The sequence below is a fragment of the Ursus maritimus genome, unplaced genomic scaffold (genome assembly GCF_017311325.1).
Source record: "Ursus maritimus isolate PB19 unplaced genomic scaffold, ASM1731132v1 scaffold_4, whole genome shotgun sequence".
In the NCBI taxonomy this organism is placed as follows: Eukaryota; Metazoa; Chordata; class Mammalia; order Carnivora; family Ursidae; genus Ursus; species Ursus maritimus.
Window position 1 is genome coordinate 34,317,488 of NW_024426552.1, and position 16,646 is coordinate 34,334,133.

Sequence of the window (16,646 nt, forward strand, 5' to 3'; positions counted from 1 at the left end):
CATGAACATGGAAGCAAAACAGTTCAAAATCTTTGGACACAACCAAAGCAGTTCTAAAGGGGAAGTTTATAGAGATATACAGGCCTACCTCAAGAAATAACAATGTAGACTTATACCTAAAGGAACTAGAAAAAGAACAAAGCCTAAAGTTAGTAGGAGGAAGGAAACTAAAAAAAGAGGAATGGAAGGAAGGATGGATGATGGATCAGTGAAGGCAAGTACTGGCTCTCTGAAAAGATCAATAAAATTGATAAACCTTAAGCCAAAATCATCAAGGAGACAAAAGGAAGCAAATAAAATCAGAAATGAAAGAGAAGTAACAACTGACACAACAAAATAAAGAATTATAACAGATAGCTATGAAAAATTATAGGCCAACAAATTCTATAGCCTAAAAGAAATTAATAAATTCTAAGAAATAAATAATCTTTTAAAATGAGTAAGAAATATGGGGCGCCTGGATGGCTCAGTCCATTAAGCGTCTGCCTTCGGTTCAGGTCATGATTCCAGGGTCCTGCGATCAAACCCCACATCAGGCTCCCTGCTCAGTGGGGAGTCTGATTCTCACTCTGCCTCTCCCCGTGCTTGTGCTGCTAAATAAATAAATAAAATCTTTTAAAAAAACTAGTAAGAAATAGGAAATATGAACAGGCTGATTACTAGTTCCAAAATTGAATTGGTAATTAAAAATTCCCACCAAACGCAAGTCCAGGACCAGATTCAAAGGTGAATACCACCAAATGTTTAGAGTAAATACCCATCCTTCTTAAATAATTCCAAAACCCCGAAGAGGAAGGAAAACTTCCAAATTCATTCCATGAGACCAACATTACCCTGATACCAAAACCAGACAAAGACACCACTAAAGAAAATCACAGGGGAATATCCCTGATGAACACAGATGCAAATCCTCAACAAAATATTAGCAAACCAAATTCAACAATATATTAAAAAGATTATTTCACCGCAACCAAGTGTGATTTATTCTAGGAATGCAAAAGTGATTCAATAGCTGCAAATTAATCAATATGATACACCACAATAACAAAATTAAGGATAAAAATTACATGATAATCTCAATATATGCTGAAAGACAATTGACAATATTAAACATTCCTTTAGATAAAAACTGTCAATAGACTGGGTTTAGAGAAGATCTACTTCAACATAATAAAGGCATATATGACAAACTACAGTTAACGTCATACTCAATGGTGAAAATCTGCAAGGTTTTTCTCTATTATCTGGAACAAGACAATGATGCCCACTCTCATCACATTTATTCAACATAGTACTGGAAGTCCGAACAGCAGAAAACAGAGAAGAAAAAGAAATAAGAGGGATCCATTTACAGACCAGTAACCACTATGAATATTGTTGCAAAAATCTTAAACAAGATATATACTAGAAAACTAACTCCATCAGCATATTTAAATGATTATACACCATGACCTGGTGGCATTTATCCCAGGATAGCAAGGTTGGTTCAATATACAAAAATCAATAGATGTAATATACCATTGCAATAGAATTAAGAAAAGGGCATATGTTATTCCAATAGATAAAGAAAAAGCATTTTACCCTATCCAAAACACTTTCATGATAAAATCACTCTTGGAGTAGAAGAGATATTGCTTAGCCCAATACAAAGTATGTTTTAAAAACAGAGTTAACATTATACACAATGGTGCAAGCATGAAAGATCAGGAACAAGAATGTCACTCTTGCCAGTTCTGTCATTATACTAGAATTTTTAGTAAGTTCAAAAAGGCAAGGAAAAGAAAGAAAAGGCATTACCCAGACATGAAAGGAAGAAGAAAAAGTAACTCTAGTCACAGTTGAAAAAATCTTATATATAGAAAATCCTAATGAATCCCCAAATATTATTGCAGCTAATAAATGAGCTCAACAAACATTGAATGAATTTAACGAATGAGTTCAGGATGTTAAGAACAATATACAGGAAATCATTTGTATTTCTCTATAGCAACAATATGTAGTTCAAAATGGAATTTAAAAATTAATTGCATTTATAATAACATCAAAAAGACTAAAATATTTGGGAACAAATATAATCAAGGAAGTGAATGACTTATACAGTAGCAATTATAATAAATTGTTGAAAGAAAAAAAGACTCAAAAATGGAAAGAAATCCTCGGTCCATGGATTGGAAATCTTAATGTTATTAAAATGGCAATACTCCCAATTCATTAATATATATATAATTCCTATTAGAATTTCATCTATCTGTCTGTTTTTCACAAATGAACAAGTTGGTCCTAAAATTCATATGAAATTACAAGAGGTCCAAATAGCCAATAACCATCTTAAATAGAACAGAGTTGGAAGACTCACATTTCTCAATTTCTAAACTTACTACAAAGCTACAATAATCAAAACTGTGTGGGGATGACATAAAGATAGACATATTGATCAATGAAATATATTTCAGAGTTCGGTTACAAACACAGATCTCTGGACAATAGCTTTTTGCCTAGGATGTCAAAACTATTCCATTGGGAAAGAATAGTTGTTTAGACAATGCATTGTTACAACTGGATATTCATATGCAAAATAATGACGATGGACTCTGACTTTATACCACAGAAAAATTTAATTCAAAATATATCAAATACCTAAATGTAAGAGCTAAAACTATCAAATTCTTAGGTATGAACATAAGTAAATCTTCATGATCTTGGATTAGGCAATTTTTTCTTAAATATGAAAACAAAAGCACAAGCAAGAACTACAAAAAATCAATTGGCAAATTAGATTTCATTAAAATTAAAATTTTGTGTGTCAAAGTACACTATCAAGAAAGTCAAAAGATAGCTGTCAGAATACGAAAAAGTATTTAAAAATCATATCAGGTAAGAGTATAGTATCTGGAGTGTATAAAGAATTCTTATAACTTAGTAATGAAAAGATAATTCATTTAATAACTGGGCATAAGACTTAAATAGACATTTCTCCAAAGAGGATCTACAAATGCCAGTAGCACATGAAAAAATATCAGTATTATTATTCACTGGAGAAATGGAAATCAGAACCATAGTAAGATATCATCTCACATCCACTAATTTGGCTAAAATGATATTTAAATAAAAAAAAACAGAAAAAGAAAAATAGCTTTGAAGAGGATGTAGAGAAACTGGAATCTTCGTATACTGCTGATTAGAATGTAAAATGGTAAAGCAATTTTGGAAAATAGTCTGGCTGTTCCTCATATATTAAAGTACAGTAACCATATGACCCAACATTTTCACTCTGAGGTATATATATCCAAGAGAGCTGAAAACATGTTCAGACACAAAAAAAATCGTATAAAGATCTTCATAGAATCATTATTCATAATAGACAACAAGTAGAAAAAAACAAATGTCTATCAAGTGATGAATGGATAAACAAAATGTAGTATATCCAAAACAGTGGAATATTCAGCCTTAAAAAGTAATGATTTAATGATACATCTGATAACATGAATGCACCTTCAAATCATTAACTGAAATAAGCCAGACACAAAAGACCACATATGATTCTATTTATATAAAATGTTCGGAATAGGTAAAACCATGGAGATAGGAGATTAGATTAGTGGTTGTCACTGCCTCACTAAATGTTTATAATCCATACAGTTGAAGAATATAGTGAAATAGTATTCTCTCCCCAGTTTATAAAGACCCTGCTGACTTCTCTGGGCTCATCTCCTGGCTCTTTAAAGTAGTTTCCCTTCTCCTACCATACTAGTTTAGTTTAGCACCCTGAACATGTTAAATACATTCTCCCCATAGGGTCTTTTTATCCCTTCTGGTTGGAATGGTTTATACTGCCAGTTTCATGGCATCCAAATATCTGCTTAAATCACTCAGAAGGCTTTCTCCTCTCAGTCGTAAAATCACTGTCTCTATCATTCTATATAACATCTCTGCATAGACATTTTCAGTGGTATTTTTGAGTGTTTTTCTATAGTTTTCCATGATCTTCTGAGGGAATTTACATGGAAAAGGTAGGGACTTTTTTGTCTCATTTCCCACCGCACCCAATACCTAAAATAGAGCTTGGTCCATAATAGGTGCTCAGTAAATGCTGTGTAAAATGATGAATCAAATATATATTACTGTATATATTGATGAATACACACACACACACACACACACACACACACTAGCTTTTTAGTCTTCCTTCAATTATCCCCTTCTTAGCCGAGTTTTAAAAGACAAGTCTACATCCATATTTTTCAGTTTTCACTATACTACCTTCTGTTCTATATCCTTATATTTTCATGCTTTTATTATACATTACAGAATAATCTCAAAAGTAGCACTCAGAAAAATACTACCATAGTTTTAAAAAGATCTAATAATACTGTTTTATGAATAATATGTATACTATTCAAAAGGTAGCTTCAAATTTATTAGTTCAGGACCCATTTTTGAGGGAGTTGACAAACTGGTATATTTGATTCTACTGTAGTTTTAAATATTTTGTTATTTGATTATAGTTCATAGACTTTTCATTTATTGCATTCATTTCTAACATCATGTAAACTCTAGTACTGAATTAATTATTTGCTCTTTTTATTTATCCCAGTGAATTTCATGTGATTATAAAAGATTCATTTGATCTTGTTCAAGTAAATTATGATTTTCCACAGGGTTATCTTTTAAATTATGTCCTCTGTGTTATTTGCATATTTGTATTAGAATTATTTTTAGGACATGAGTTGTGAATTATTGCTGTTTCATGCATCAAACAATCTTATCTGTGTCACACTAAAGATGTAAATTCCTATCATGAAATGTATTCAAAAATGATTCTTATAAACACCTAAAGATTGAAATTGTATTTGAATTAATAGCAATCCTCTCCCAGCATCAAAGATACAAGCACTCTTATTTGACTTAGTTTTGTGGTGACACAAAGGAAAAGAATAATAATTGATAGGACTTATCTTCCTGTCAATTTTGACATACTTATATTAATAGACTAATAATGTTTGACATGGCTCAATAATAATGCATGCATTTGCATTGTTCTAAATTAAAACAATCATTTATTAAGCGCTGAAGTTTGAAAGTATTTAAATTACTATGCTAGGCCACAGTATATTATTGGACCCATAAATGCTACTTTTTCTGTGAAACTTTGCCAAAATCTCATAAAATGAAATGCTCTTATCATTCTATTCTCAGGAGAAAGATCCAGTTTGGATCATGCCCTATTCCCAATAAGGAGAAAGAAGTTAAAGCAACTGGCCTGTGACTCATTTATCTGTCAACACTGATGCTTCAGGAGGAGGAGGAGAGGTTTGGTCTCATTTCCTTGTAAACGTGGTAAGTGGACTACTTGAGAAGTAGACTACTGATATATGCAAGAAAGGATCCTTTCGTATGTAATGCTTTTAGTCCTGGTTTACCACTGATTATTGCAAACAACAACAACAATAATAATAATAGTAAAAAATAATGTGTGTTTGGTGCAGGAACAAAGGGCTTTGGAAGCAACTCCCAATATCCCAGATATTCTCCCTGCTTTTACTCTGCCCCTTGTTTGTCTTCTTGAAATTATTGGTAAAACTTGATACTGAGTAAGATCTCGGATTCATGAGAATCTGGTGTCAGAATAGTATTTGTTATGCTAGCTTACCCAGTTTCAATTCCTAGGCAGGAATCCAGAGGACTTAAGTTATAGTTCAATAACAGTCATAACCTCAAGACTGTCTTATCTACATCTGTCTATTCCAGCGGGAAAGAAAGGTGGAGATATTACAACCTAGATCATCTCATAAAGGCTTTCTTGCTCGCTTTTTACTTTCTTCCTTTGCTCACTTCCTCCACTTCCTTCCTTCTTTCTGCACCACAAATTTTATAATTCTAGATGTATATTATCCTGTAACAAGCAAAAACTTACATTAGGAACATTCTCATAGTCAGATTCCTCTCCAGAGGTAGTGCTTACAACTTGTACATAACCTTCTTTTGCAGAATTATACACACACAAACACACACACACACCCTCACTGACACATACACACACAGTAAATATGTTGCTTTGTTTATGTAAATAGGATCATCATCTATATTTTGTATTTATTACTTGCAATTTTTTTACAATGTATTAAGAACATGTATTAGAGATCTCTGTCCCTTTATCATTCACTTTCTCCTCACTATTATACTTCGTCATTGTGCACAGTATTTCACAGGACACTGTACTATTGAACTTTTATTTAGTAATACCCAACTTATTAAAATTTAAGATTGTTTCCAGTCTTTCTGTATAAGAAAAAAAAATGCTACAACGAATATTACTGTGAATATAAATCTTTCCTTACAACCCCAATACTATCAGAATGTGTATTTTCCCAAATGTATGCACAGTTAATATCTATTTTTGTTATAATTTTCTTCTCCTTGATTTGTACACTATTCTCTATGTAATTTATACCATTAGTAGCCATTTCCATTTTTTCTTTTTAGTTCATATCTTTTCCCATTTGTCTAGTAGATATTTTACTTATTGACTTGCAGGATACTAATCCAATCCTTGTTTAGGTATCAAATTTGTTAATCACTCAATTTTTTAATACCTTCATATAAGATGGGTTTCATTTTGCACAATTAGTTATGCATTCAAATATATATATTTTTCTTGACAGGCTCTTGATTTTTTGTATACATAGGAAGATATTTTCCACTTAAATATTATAAAATTATTCTTCTGTTTTCTTCTATGGCTTCTATAATTATTTTTTATATTTTAATTACCCTGGAGTTTATATTTGTGTATGATTGCAGAATTCATTTAATTTTATTTTTGCTCCAAATAAACTGTCAAGTATTTTTTCATTATGTATTGACTGCTCTATTAGCTGTTCATTAGAAATGCTTTCTGTGTCATATATTTAACCCTGGTTAATAATCTATGCATCTGGTTGAGCTCACTTGTTTTTGTTATTCAGTCTGTTTATATTACAAAGCTCAAATATTGAATTTCTATAACTGAATGTTTCAATATGCTTGAAAGCCAATCTCATTTATTGCTATTTATTTAAATTAGGTTACTTTGCAGGTTTGTTAATATTTTATAAAATCCTGATTTATTCTGTATACATATCTACATTCCTCTTACAGAATAACTTGGAAAAAGAACAGTTTTACAATAATGTTTATTCCTATTATACATACGACTCCCATATGTGACTCTTTACATTTCAGTCTAATTTCACTGTTTCATTCTGTTAGTGTTTTACTTAGCTCTTACTAACTTTATTTGTACGTAGTTGAGAATTTTAAAATATTAGCTGCTTTTTATGAATGAGATATTTATTCTGTTTTATTTTGTAAGTAGTTTATTACTGGTTTATATTAAGTAAATAATTATTTTATATATTTATCTTGCAGGTGATTATTTTCTTGATTTCTTTTCTTTGAATTTATTAAACTTTAATTTACACTTATATATTAATGCCTATATCATTTGCCCAAAACACAGTACCTTGTACATGCATGCAATTGTGGATTAAAATTTAAGGTAGAGGGACATCTTGAATGAAAGTATGACAGTTTGATAATGTGGATTACCTAATTTATAGCTGTACCTAAACTAGTCAGGAAGGTCTATTAATATCATTAGGATTTTTGGGTTTGTGGGTTTTTTTTTTTTATATTGATTAAACTACCTGAAATATTCTTATGCTTTTTCCATGTAGAACAAAATTGATGACCTACAAAATCTTATCTCTATTTTACTTTTCTATGAATTTCACAAGCATTTGCTCGTGAATTATGTTGTTCTTTCCAGCTGTTTCTATCTCCTTAGCTGGTTTTAAAACTAAGTATTTTTACTTCTCTGAACCATCACAGTCCTGTGCTCTTATAAATAGAATTTGGAAAAATAGTTAGAAGAGCTTTTTACTCCACTAAGCAGTTATTTGTCCAGTCTTTCTAGGACATGTAATTTAAAAACTTGTCAATAAAAGGTGCTATGACTAAAACATTTCTAGAATCAACAGAGTAATTTTCTGCCATTATTAGCTAACCCTAGGAATAAAGATGCCCAGTTTTACATATGGGGTTGAAATAACTTATGATTTTGCCTAGTTTTAAAAAATGTCTAAGGGTTTAATTTTTTGCAATTAAAGAAAATAACTTACATAAACATTCATCATTGTAAATATGTGTACTGAGACAAATTGGAAGAAATCTATTTAAAATAACATAATTAGCTAAGTAGTCACAAAACTATTCTCTGTTTCTATTGTATAGAATATGAAGTCCACATGTTCCTTTCCAGCCAATAATGTAAAATGCTTTTTATAAAGACAGAATAATTTTACCTGAACTTGAACTTCACATATAAATGGAATAATGCATTATATAGCATTTGATGGTATTTTTTTCTTATTTATCATTATAGTTTTATCTCTTTTATTCTGGGTTTTTAAACATAGCAGTGGTTCAGTATTAATGCTATTTAGAATCCATATAACACATGTTATCTACACTAATATTGATGGACACTGATGGACATTTGATTGTTTCTAATTTCTTAATTATGAGTAACAAATAGATAGATGTGTGTGTAAATTTATTAAGTAGCCCATAGAATACTTTTCTTAATGCCTGTGCATTTTTTAAATGTATATTTTACTATAATGGATAGGTTAAAATATAACATTCAGATGGAATGGGAAAATAGTGATAATTAAAACTTTAAACTCATTGTATTTATTATTACACCCATGTCTTTTAGGTCCTAAGAAGCAAAATTAGTCCCCTTCCTATCAGACATCATTAATTTATTCTTTACATCATACATATATTGTTAAAACATTGTTCCTTGTAGTTTTGCTTAATTTAGAAGACAGTTATGATTTTCTGTAAATTTATTGAAGTACATAAATGAATAGGAAGAGAATAGGCATTGGAAATAAAGGCATTGGGAAAATACAGACTGACATGATATATTACATTTATTTTAAATATTATAATTATTTTAAAATATTTTAAAATTATTATTATATTAATAAATGTGTAATGCAATATATTAGAAGTTATAAATAGTATGACAATTTAAGGTTTAATATAATGGTCATTTATTATAAAATTTACCTTTCAGGCTTGTAACTAAACCAGAAATACATAGTAGAAAGGCCTCTTGTGGTTGTGGTTACTTCTGTTAACAGAATTCCTCATAATAATAAAAATAATAGATTAAGACACTATCATAGTAGATTCTAAATAATTTTGAGAAAGACTAATTTAAGCGGTTACTGAATTTTAAATTAAAATAATTACAATTTTCCCCTAAGTCTTGACTCAAGTGGTCCCTTTTCAATAATTTATATAAATAATTTATTTTATTCCTCAAACAACACTGTAGAATTGCTAATGGACCCCAGCAAGTAAATTATAGGACTGGGCAGTTTTAGTGTACCACCCACACTCTTTTTGACTATAATACCCTGGCTCTAGATTTTTATCCTATATTCATGTCTTCAAAACACTCCCAGTACTCTAGATATGATCACATCCATGACTCAACACTATGTCACACTCCTAAATTCCAAACCTTTCGTCATGGTCACCATCTTTTTGTAATAACTGTGTCTTCCAACTTCCCTGCTTTTGTCTTAAAGCGATATCATTTTCGTAGGCACTGGAGATGGAGAAAATCATAGGGTCACTTATAAACTAATTCTTGTCTTCTATCCCCATTTCACAAAGTTAAGAGATGCCTTTTGGGGAAAAGTATATTAAATATATTTTCATTAGCATTACTGGAATACTAACATTAAAATTAAGGTAATTTATTTTAGTCTGACTAATCTACACAGCACCAAAATGTATATGACACTGTGCTAGAGTGGGGCAGAAATACATTTTTAAAAACAACCTTGTCTTTGAGAAGTTTATTATCTTGCAGAGGATAGATATAAGTAAAACGGTGAGTTACGATAAGAAAGGATGCAAGGAGATCTCAACTGTTTCTAGCATTTGGGTTGGGGAAGGGATGTCGGCAACTGATCATTAAAAACCTGGCAAAGTTGCCTTCTAAGTTTTACTAAAGGCAAATGCAAGAAACCTAATGTCACTATATAGCTATTTTCCCATAATCAGGGGGAAAATTCTCTACTAAACTTTGTCTAATGTAGGAGATCACAGAGGATAACACTGGAACAAATATCACAGTATGTGAAGTTTACATATAACACCAGGCAACACTGAGGAGCAGTTGGGGAAGTGAGATGGGGAGGGAAAGAAAGCCCCCCAAAATACATTATGAAGCAAGTCATCACTGTGAGGGAAGGAAAAAAGAAAAGAGAAAGCTTAATCCCACTGTATAAGTATGGGGAAATAGAGTAGAACATGCTTTGTTATTCCACCAACAAGACAAGTAGTCTGGGACATCAACCAAATCAATGTCTGCCATTTGTTGAGAGCTGCTTCGGGGAACATGAACCCTCTGATCATTGCTGCTTGCCCTGCACAAAGCTTTAGCAAGCTGAAAAATCTTAACAGGTGATATGCCTCTTTTGTAGTGATGGGTCAAGATTCAATAGCTTTTGGTGGAAGGCAGTCCAAGATGGAAGCATAAAAAGACCCTGAATTCAACACACAAATATACCTACATATAGAGCAATTCCTCAAAAGAAGAACTAGGGGCTGACTGAACAATTTCTGCACAGCAAATAGAATGACCATAGAAAGGTAGGAGAAATGCAGACACAGTAACAACAAGAACCCGGCCCCTGATGCAGCAACCTATATTAGGGAGAAATATCACTGAGGGGCTTATACACAGATATGACCTCCCTAGGGCACAATGGAAAAAAACATCACTATAAAGGGCACCTGGACTGTAGGTGAAGAAGATCTGTTTACTAACTCTGGAGTGTCTACTAAATGGTGGGGGGAACTGCTGGAACTGTCTTCTGCAGGGTTGGAGGCACCAGCAAGGGTCGCTTTTTATTCAACCTCATATTAGAAGTTCTAGCCAGAGAAACTAGGCAAGAAAAAAAAAAAAACTAAAATAAAAGGCATTCATGTTGGTAAGGAAGAATTAAAATTGTCACTATTCGCAGATGACATGATATTATATTAAAAAACCCTAAAGACTCCACCAAAATTATCAGAATAAATAAATTCAGTAAAGTCACAGGATACCAAATTAACATGCATTAGTTGGTGTTTCCATACACTAATAAAAGGTATCAGAAATTAAGAAGACAATCCCATTTGCAAATGCATCAAAAAGGATAAAATATATAGGAATAAATTTAACCGAGGAGATGAAAGACCTATACTCAGGAAATTATAAGACAATGATAAAAGAAATTGAAGATGACATAAATAAACAGTAAGATATTCCATACTCACAGATTGGAAGAATTAATATTGTTAAAATGTCCATACTATCCAAAGCAATCCACAATTCAATGCAATCCCTATCAAAACACCAACAGTATTTTTCACAGAACTATGAGAAAGAATTCTAAAATTTTCATGGATCCACAAAACACACTGAATAGTCAAAGCAATCTTGAGAAAGAAGGACAAAGCTGGCAGTATCACAATCCCACATTTCAAGCTATACTACAAAATACAGTAATCAAAAGTGTGTGGTACTGACACAAAAACAGACATAGATCAATAGAATCAAATAAAAAGGCAAGAAAACAATGCATGTAGAACATTAATCTAGGATAAAGGAGGCAAGAATATACAGTGGGGAAAAGATAGTCTCTTCAATAAATGGTGAATAAATGAAAAACTGGACAGCTGCATGCAAAAGAGTGAAACTGGACCACTATCTTACACCATATACAAACGTTAATTCAAAATGAATTAAAGACTTGAATATAAGATCTGAAGCCATAAAAAAATATTAAAAGAAAATACAGACAGTAAACTCTAGTACACCAATCTTTGCAGTATATTTTTTTGGACCAGTCTTCCCAGTTAAGGACAACAAAAGCTCAAATAAATGAGATTGCATCAGACTGAAAAGCTTTTGCACAGCAAAGGAAACCATCAACAATATGAAAAAGAAATCTACCAAATGGGAGGAGATACTTGCAAATCATAGCATCTGATAAGAAGTTAATATCCAAAATATATAAAGAATTTACACAACTTAATGTCTCCCCCAAAAAATAATAACTCAGTTTAGAAATGGACAGAGAACTTGAACAGGTATTTTTCCAAAGAAGACACAGATGGCCAAAAGGCACATGAAGAGAAGCTCAACATCACTAATCATCAGGGAAATGTAAATCAAAACCACAAGGTGACACCACATCACAATGCCAGATTGGCTATTATCAAAAAGACATAAAATAAGGGTTGGCAAGGATATGAAGAAAAGGGAACCATCATACACTGTTGGTGGGAGTATAAATTGTTGTACCATAATAGAAAACATAGAGGTTCCCCAAAAAATTAAACACAGAAATCCCTCATGATCCAACAACTCAACTTCCAGGTATTTATCTGAAGAAAATGCAAACACCAATCTGAAGAGATATATCTATCTTCATGGCAGTATTATTTACAATAGTTAAGATAAGCAATGCAAGTGTCCATTGACAGATGAGTGTATAAGGAAGACAGGACATATATATACAATGGAATATTATGTGGCCAAAAAAAAGAATAAAATCTTGTCATTTGTTACAGCATGGATGGACCTAGAGGATATTATGCTAAGTGAAATGAATCATAAAGAGAAAGACAAATATCATATGATTTTACTTTTATGTGAAATCTAAAAAACAAAATAAAACAAAAAAAGAAACAAACTCATAGTTACAAGAAACAAATTTGGTTAACAGAGGGAGGACAGGTTGCAGGGGATGAGTAAGTGAACGGAATTAAGAGGTACAAACTTTCAGTTATAAAATAAATAAGTCATGAGGATGAAATGTACAACATAAAAATATAGTCAATAATATTGTAATCATTTTGTATGATAACAGATGGTAACTATACTTATAATGAGGATCATATAATGTGTAAAAATATTGAATCACTACGATGCCTACCTGAAAAAATAGAATATTGTATGTCAGTTATAGTTCAATAAAAAAAACCTTGAATATGAAAGATGCAATAACTTTCCTTTACCTTAGAGAAGGTAGTTCAGTATAACATATTTTAATTGACTCCTATAAATTTTACCAATGTAATAACATCTGAATATTTGTCAAATGTTTCTTTAACCCTCTGATTTCCATATATCTAATCATGACATCAAGGTAGAGGACATACAACTCCTTGTTTGCCAGGTCTATTCAACATTATGTCATACGTGAGGCCTCAACCTTGGCCCTTGTCCTATATTTGACCTGCTCAGTCCAGTCTTAGCAAAGAATCCTGCTCAGCCATTCCCTTGATCTTGATACTTCATCACCTTGGTCTCCCTTCAGCAAGAATTCTATTAGGTTGGTTTAGCAAAATTTCTCCTACCCTGGATGTCTCTTCTTAGTAATTTTCTATCCATTGCTTATCTCACACTACTCCTTTGCTGTAAAATCCCTATTTGCCTTTGCTATATTCAGAACTGAGCTCAGTTCTATACTGAAATCTCTTTCCCTTACTAAAATAATTACTGAAAGAATTCTGTCTTTGATTCTTTAACTAATGTCAAGCTCTGGCTATCTTAGTTACCTTCTATGGAATATGGTCAGGTGGTATATTATCTGGTTTACCTAAAAAAAAAAAAATCCACTAAATGCATATTTTGACGCTCCATCAGTCTTTTTCAAACAGTTCCAAAATTTCCACCTTTTTTACTATATGCCATATTTTTTCAGGTTTCTAGGAACTAATCCAGAAGGATATTAGGAATCATTCCAGTCTTTCTAAATCATAAGCAAGTCCCCATATCAAAAACTGTCCACTATCCACCTGTATATTCTATGTCCTAACTCTGATTCAACACCCTAAAGGTTCATTCCCAGGCATTTCTCCCATTTTCTTCCAGGATATCTTAACCACGTCCAGGAGATTCTTTAAGGTATAATGCTTCCCCTCCAAAGCAGGGAAAATTCTACTCAATTTATTAGTTTAAACCAGAAGTGCTCAAAGTACGCCATGCATCAGAAATATCTAGCAGGCTTGTTAAAATATAGATAGATGGCCCTTTCTTCATTACTAAGTTCGGGATGGGCCCTAAGAATTGACTTCCAGTATATTTTCAGGTGTATCTGATGCTGCTTATCTACTTTATAAATTACTTGAGTCAAAGGAAAGAGAGAAGGTGGGGGCAAATTAGGAATGCAAACAACATTTTAAAGGCATCTGCTTGAGGTGACAAATTTCGCAGCACACAAGAGAAGGGAATTTCACTATTCTCATAATCATATCTTGTGCTAATTTTTTAGCATACTCTGCCTTCCAGGAGATGAAGGTATCTTTAAATGCTGCCATAGAGGGGTTCTGGATTCACACCATACTGCTGTAATTCGATATTAAATTGGTTGTTAGCAGCTGACCTGCTGTAATTTTCTTTTTCTCAATGTTTCAATGGGAGATAAAAGCTATCCCTAAACCCCATTTTAAAGGGGGCAAATCAGGAATTTCCTATTCTATCTTTTGCCTGGAAATAACATATCATTTATGCTCATGTTGTATTGTGCAAAGAAAATCACATGTCAAACATAACTTCAACGGTTTGAGAAGTTTGATCCTAAAAATGCCTGAGGAGTTCTGGAAATATTTGGCAAAAAGTAATAATGACAATGTTTCATGCTTCTCTACACTAAATATTTGCTTCACTATCCTCTCATTCTCACACATGCGTGCACACACACTCACAATCTCACTACAAAAGACTATCCAATTTCTTGTCCATTCACCCCATTAAACTCAAAATCCTGGATCCATTTCTTAGTGATATATGGCATTTCTTCATCAAACGATGAAGGCTTAAGACATGAAAGCAAGGAATTTCAATTAGTAATATATTTGATATTATTCATGCACAAATATCCTGCCTAGACACCTGAAAATAACTATATTCAACTCAGAATAATTTTATAAGTGAAATGGTAGGTTACTATGGTTTAGGTAAGGGTTTGGATTAAGTGCTCCCAGGAAATTCTCTTCTCAGAATCCTTTATACAAAATCCAAGAAACATGCCCAATCCTCTCTGGTGACCTCATTATATTCCTAATGTGTGTCTGAGGTAAAGAATGATTTTGTCAATCACTGTCCTGAAGGACCAGTTTGGGCTCTGTGAGAGGATCTCTTTTTATCTTTTAGGTCTTTGATCTTCATGGGGTGCAATTATCAGGCCACTGACTCTTCTGTCATTTTTGTCTTTAGGGAAATACCTGCAAGCTTCAATTTTCAGATACACTGTAATTCAGACTTTCCTTTATTTTACTTCATGACAGTGGTTTAAATTTAGGTGTACCACTATTTAATAACTATTTTATCAAACTATGTTTGTTGTCATGCTTTAATTGTGTAAAGTGAAAACTGTTTATGTATTTTATTTTGTTCCCATAGCAACAGAAAATACGGGAACAAATGAAATGCTTCTTCCTGACCCTCTACATTTTGCTGGAATCCTTACCATTTCTTTTTGAAGGGATTTATGTTTTACTAGTCAAACAAAAGATACCATGCCAGCAAAAGTCACTTTTTAGCAGTACTCAAATGGCAGTACTTATGAGACAGCGATTACAGACTTTGGGTTACTCATCTTTCTAAGAAGTTAAATCATCAGCACAACTTACAAATTATAACCACTCGGCCATATTGTATGAGAGAATTTTACTATGCAACAAAATAGTACCTACTATGTGACTCAACAATTCACTTTTATGTAGTTACCCAGAAGAAAGAAAAATATATATCCACAGAAGTTATAGATGAATATTCATAGCAACTTTATTTATAATAGCCCCAAACTGTAGAGAATTGAATTGTTCATGAACAAATAAACACATTAAGTTATATGTACATAATGGAACACTATACAGTGATCAAGAAGAATGGACAAATAGTACATGCCACAAGATGGAGGGCTCTCAAACATTATACTGAGTGAAAAAAAGGAGCTACAAAGGAGCACATACTGTATAATAAGATTTATATAAAGTAATAGAAAATTCACACATGAATAATGACAGAAAGCAGATTAGTTGCTACCTGGTCCTGACCCAAAGGAGGTCTTTGACTGCAAAGCGACATAAGGGAACTTTTGTGCATGATGGGAATGTTCTATCTGGATGATGGCTGTTGTTCCACAGACATAAAGAGTTAAATGTGGCATTAGAGTGTAATCTTTCAGACAGAGCAACTAGATAGTGAAGTCAGAAATATGGGCAGTATTTTCAACAAAAGTAGGTGGGAAAGTATGCATACTTATCCCAAAATTCCAACAGAGAAGAATAAACCACCAATAGCCATAAAATATGCATTGTTGTCAATATCTTTGTGGGAAGAAAAATAAGGAAGTAAAAAGACAGTCTCTAATGGATTTGTGAGGAGGAAAACACCAATATTAACAATTAATATTTACTGAAAAAAATGCAACAGGAAAATTTGAAAATAGCATTTAAACATGACAAAGAGTCAATACCAGGTGACTTCAAGAGGCCTGTGGTAAAAATGACCAAGGGCTGAAGCA

General features: G+C 32.4%; 1 long non-coding RNA gene across 1 annotated transcript in view; it reads left to right on the forward strand.

Moving 5' to 3' along the window:
* LOC103673027 overlaps positions 1-16,646 on the forward strand; it is a 375,685-nt gene that overhangs the window by 349,682 nt on the left and 9,357 nt on the right. The window contains exon 4 of the long non-coding RNA XR_571284.2: positions 5,197-5,337. This is a non-coding gene — a long non-coding RNA (uncharacterized LOC103673027). The remainder of the gene's footprint in view (positions 1-5,196; positions 5,338-16,646) is intronic.